Genomic DNA, 6,000 nt, shown 5'->3' with positions numbered 1-6,000 from the left:
CGGTTAAAAGGCTGCTGCAAACTCATTAACTTTGATAAAAACAAACCTTGCCAAAACTGTACGAGACTGCCAAGAATCACAGATAAGAAATATTTCGCAACACAAGAGTCTTCAAATACCAACTTAAAGTACTGTAATGTCCATGAGGCTGAGTTTCAAAATGTCTTTGCTTCCTGCAAAGAACGTTCGCTTCACAGCTGGCTTTTATCTTCTTGAAGGAGGGGCCATTATCTTGCAGCCTTACTCCCGAGTCGCCTGTGCTGTTGCAGTTGCTCTTTCCTGTGAGCAATCCTGCGTGCACATGCACTTGGCACAGGCTCCTCAGGAACCTCCTCGTCGCTGCTGCCAGCCCACACAATCTCTGAAGGCAGCAGTCCACTCCCTAATGGTCCTGGCCCCTCATCTGAGTCCTCACTCTCCTCAGCCATCCGCACCTACTGTTGGCTAACCACAACACTCTCATTCTTGCACATTTGTGCAAAAATGGACTGTGCTTTTTCAGAATAGTTGTTGCCAGGTATTGGTGAATGCTGATGTGCCATGGAAAATATTGTGGCGCGTCAGCTTTGACACGTGTGTCATAGGTTTTTCCAAAGGTGGTTTTGTTTTTGTCTTGTCAAAAGGCAACTGGACTTTCTTGAGGTTTTTTTTTCCTTTGAAAATGTTTCACTTCTCATACAAAAAGCTTTTTCAGAACCGAAGAAGCTTCTCAAATAAGAAAAGAAATGTTTTCGAAGGAAAAATAGAAAAGTCCAGTTGCTTTGTTAAGGGGAAAAAGCATCTTTGGAACAACCGTGACCTGTATTCTTGAGAATCTCCATAGAGTTATAAGTTTGCCAACACTATTTTAGCATGATGTGGGAGAGAAACTATACTTTATGAGTGGGGCTTTGCTTCTCACAGTATCTATGCATTGCTTGTGCCCCCTGGTCATTTCTCATTGTAATGTGGAACCAGCTACCACCAGAGGTGGTATTCAGCAGGTTCTGACCAGTTCTGGAGAACCAATAGTGGAAATTTTGAGTAGTTCGGAGAACCGGCAAATACCACCTCTGACTGGCCCTGCTCCCAACTATTCTCTGCTTCCCAAGTCCCAGCTGATTGGCTGGGTCTTCTTTTGTTGCCCTGAACAGGAGAATGGAGCTGGAAAGCAGGTTACCGGGGCGGGAATGAGATTTTGCAGTAACCTTCCCCTGGAATGGAGTGGAAATGGAGATTTTACAGTATCCTTCCCCTGCCATGCCCACCAAGCCACACCCACCATGCCACACCCACCAAGCCACACCCACCATGCCATGCCCACTAAGCCATGCCCACAGAACCAGTAGTAAAAAAAATTAATCCCACCACATTACAAAAAAGATGTTGAGACTTCAGAAGAGTGCAGAAAATAGTAACTAACATGATTGAAGGCCAGGAGACTAAAATATATGAAGAACAGTTGCAGGAGCTGGGTATGGCTAGCCTGAAGAAAAGAAGGACTAGAGGATGACATAATAGCAGTGTTCGGGGATGGGATGCTACCAGTTCGGCCCAGTTCTACAGAACCAGTAGCTCTGAACAGCAGCAGACACCAAACCGGTTCAGTGTCTGCTGCTCTGTTTGGCCTACCTGCCCATTTGGGCTCTTGGCTGTCCTTTATTTCCTGCTTTTTCAACCTCAGCTGCTTTGCGCGGCACAGCTGAGGTTGAAAAAGCAGGAAAGAAGAGGTTTTTCAAACACTGTGCACCCTCGCACAGCGCTTGTCAGCTGTCCAGGTGGCACAGCTGAAGTAAACGCACTCTCACCAGGGGTGGGATTCTACCTGCTGGAGAACTGGCAAATTGTGCCAGTCACTGGCCTCACCCACCCACTCCTTACCTGGCATGCGCGCCATCAAACTTGCCTGCTAAGTTTCAATTTTTCCTTTTTTCCCCCCGACCATCAGCTGTTCTGCTGTGCTGGGAGATTTAAATTAGCTAGAAAGCAGGAAATTGCTGGATTTCTTGCTTTCTAGCTAATCTAAAAGCAAAGATGAGCCTGAAGCTTCTATTATTCAGTGCAGACTCAGGTAGCATATGGCAGAAACACAGATCTCTAAGTGAATCTGTAATTCTGTGAGCAACTCAATCTGCCTGCCTGCTCTGCCAGATTTTGGGTAAAAGTTACTCTTTTTTTAATTAAAAAAAATTAATATTTACATACATGGTGTGTTGTGAGTTAATTTTGTGAGTTTGCTTGCAAGCAAATTTTATGTGACAGATTCAGGTAGCCGATTGCCGAAAGATAGATTTCTGAATGAATGTGTGATTCTGTGAGCAACTCAATCTGCCTGCCTGCTTTGCCTGATTTGGGGTAAAAGTTGCTCTTTTTTTATAAAAAAAATCAACATATTTACATAAATATTTATAATATTTACATACAAGCCATGCTCAGCCAGTCACATGACAACCAAGCAACACCCACAAATTAGGCCACACCCACAGAACTGATTGTCAAGAAATTTGAATCCCACCCCTGGCAGTATTCCAGTATTTGAGGAGCTGCCACAAAGAAGAGGGACTCAACTTCTTTTTCCAAAGCACCAGAAGGCAAGACAAAAAACAATGGATGGAAACTAATCAAGAAACAACCTGGAATTAAGGAGAAACAGTCAGAACAATTAACCAGTGGAACAGCTTGCCTTCAGATGTTGTTGGGTACCCCATCACTGGAGGTTTTTAAGAAGATATTGGACAGCCATTTGTCTGAAATGGTATAGGGTCTTCTTCTTGAGAAGGGGATTGGACTAGAAGACCTCCAAGGTTCCTCCCATCTCTATTCTGATTGTATTGTCTTTTCAGGGAAGAGAGGCCAGGAGCATAGAAAAATCTGTCTGACATATACAATTGCATTAAAACGCAGATAATGATTACTCTTCAAAGCACTTTCAGTTCCGTGGTGAAAGATAACCGTAACAATCCAAAACTTTATGTTCCAATACATTTTTCATCAAATCTAGAAGACAGGATAAGTGTCTCTTCCAAGAATTTCAGTTTGATGGCTCATTCTGTTTTTTGCTTTGAGGTGACATTTTTATTTTGCTGGTGGCAATACTGATTGTACTGAAGCAGCCCTGCATAGCTTTTGTTATTTGTTTGTTAACTCTTCTGGATACACAAATAAATTAACTAAAGCAACATTTATTCCAGAAGATAAGTGCTAAGATCTTTTAAAGAAACACAAGCCAGCCCACATCTTGCTCCCACATAAAGATATGAAATTAAAAAATGGAAGTAAACCTTTACAATCTTAAATACCAAAATAACCGGCACTGAACCCTCTGGAATATCCAATTGAATTTTATGTGAGGGCCCACAAAATAAATTCCTGGATTTTAATCTGAAGTGTACAAAGGAGGTTTCCATTTGCTTTTAAATAGAACTAATTCTATACCCAGATTGATGTAGCATTTAAGGTGTCAGGTTAGCAACTGGGAGACTGTGAGCTCTAGATCTGCTTTAGGAAAGCTAGATGGGTTTTCTCAGTCTTAGAAAAGAGGCAATGGCAAACCACTTCTGAAAAATCTTATACTTCAGAAAGTTGCAGGGATTTGTCTAGGGACTCCTGATAGAAGGACTAAGTGGAAGTGAGGACAAGAACTTAATCATCAAGAAAATTAAGAATGACTTCAAGTGATTAAAAAGAAGTTTGCATCCTTTTCAGGCAAGGGCTGCTGCAACTACAGGCTCTGTTATTGATGTGGTGCATATTGTTAAAGGGGGTTGGGGCACATATAGGTGGATTACTAGGTAATTAGGACTTCAGGTTAAAACATGGTGAAGAGGCACCAGGTGGGGATCAGTTAGTGAGGGTTTAAATAGGGGATAGGGATGTAGACATGTTATAGGGTTAATAGCATTTCAGGATAATGGGTTAGGCATGGCCAGAATTAGAACTGCCTATAGGCCTGGGTGTGGTGGGACTGTCTCATGATAATGGTGACTAAAAGGAAAGGATCAAACTCAAACCCAAGTCTAACCTTTGCCTGGCTTTTAGCCATTCTTGCCTGATTAGAGTATTTGTTGTTTGATGCCATATTGAATAAATGTCCTCCTCTTTGTCCTAAAGAGGAGCTGGAGTTTGGATTCATTTAAAGACAAATCTTCAATACTCAAGGACTGGCTGAGGCTGCCTTTTTGTTCAGGAGCTCAGAGAGTATATACAGAGAGTTCTCAACTTATGATCACCACGGAGCCCAAAATTTCTGTTAAGACATTTGTTAAGTGAGTTTTGTACCATTTTACAACTTTTCTTGCCACAGTTGTTAAGTGAATCACTGCAATTGATAACTGAGTAACAGAGTTGTTAAGTGAATGTGGCTTCCCCATTGATTTTGCTTGGCAAAAGGTTGCAACATGACCTTGGGACAAAGCAACGGTCATAAGAATGAACCAGTTGCTAAGCAGATGAATTTTGATCATATAATCATGGGGCTGATATAAAGGGTAAGTGTAAAAAATGGTGATAAGTCACTTTTTTCCAGTGCAATAACTTTGAATGGTCACTAAATGAACTGTTGTAAGTCAAGGACTACCTGTATACAACTTTCCCTTCTCCTGTTTTCCCCACAAGAGCCCAGATAGATGATTTGGACCAGCAGTGGGATCCTACCTGTTTTGCTACTGGTTTGGTGATCGTGCGTGCATGGCGCGCACCTAACATGCGTGGAGCTAACATGCGCATGCAGCTTTCCCCACACCAGCTGAGGTCTGCAGTGCCAATCAGCTGAGACGGTAAAGAAGAGAAAAGCACAGGGGTGGGTGAGAGGGCCGGTCCTGCGCATTTCCCTTTTTTCTCCTCTCAGCTGATTCTTGGAGGTTTTTGTGTGTTTTTTTACTACCGGTTCAGCCAAACCGGGCCAAACCGGGCCAAACCAGTAGCATACCACCACTGATTTGGACTGAGTAAGAATGTTAGCTAATGACTACAAAGAATACACAGAACCAACGTCTCTACAGTGCCAAGGCAATACCTGAACCACATCTTCTCAGGGGTTGCAAATGTTAGCTTATCTAAGGGACATGGAGCCTATAGGAGACCCAGGCTTGGTATCCAAAGGTAGAAAATATTTCCATGCTCTGATTTTGGGTCATTTTTCCTTCTGTACTTAGAAAGGCATAAAACTTTCGCTATTCCAGATCCAGATTTCTATTCATCCCACTTAAAACATATTTCAAAAATAAAATACCTGTTCTCTATCACAGGTTGTCCCCTAGTTTGAAATGCAGAAGCCACATAAATTCTATCGGTTACATTCTGTGGAGGCCTAGGTGCATCCTTTTCCCTATGCAGCCATCTCAGGATGACAACCAGAGGCCTGAGCTGACCTTCTATCCAGCTGCTGATCGTTTTCCAAATATTATCTTCAGAAGTAGTCCTTTTGTTGTTGTTGTCATTCACCTCACATCATTATATACCCAGCTTCCAATTTCCTTCCAGTGGCACTTTTATGTACTAATGGCAAAAATAGGCTAACTAAAAAAAGATAAAGATTTCCCCTGCCAGTCATGTCTGACTCTAGGGGGTGATTTTCATCTTCGATTCATAGCCAAAGAGCCAGTCTGAAGATGCTTCCATGGTCATGTGACCACCATGACTATATGCTGAAGGTGCAGAGAATGCTGTTACCTTCCCACCGAAGTGGTACCTATTCATCTACTTGCATATGCATGCTTTCAAGCTACTAGGTGGGCAGGAGCTGGGGCAAGTAACAGGAGTTCACACCACCACATGGTACTTGGGTCTTGAACTGCTGACTTTCTGATTGACAAGCCTAGCATCTTAATTGCTTGGCTGCCCTGCTCCCTAGGCTAAACACAGTCATTTTCTTGATCTATTACTGATTATGCCTGAATTGGGTTAACCCCAAGGAAACTCTGAAAGAAGGCAAGAAACCAAACCATATATCAAATACGCAGGAATTATACTTCTCAGAAAGTTTGGTTGGCTGTTGATCAGGCAAGATAGAAGGGAAAAGAC

The sequence above is a fragment of the Notechis scutatus genome, chromosome 3 (assembly GCF_049901735.1).
Source record: "Notechis scutatus isolate UNSWTSFEM ecotype Mainland chromosome 3, rNotScu1.2, whole genome shotgun sequence".
Classification (NCBI taxonomy): domain Eukaryota; kingdom Metazoa; phylum Chordata; class Lepidosauria; order Squamata; family Elapidae; genus Notechis; species Notechis scutatus.
The sequence above is the reverse complement of the archived record's forward strand: the minus strand, read 5'-3'. Positions refer to the sequence as shown.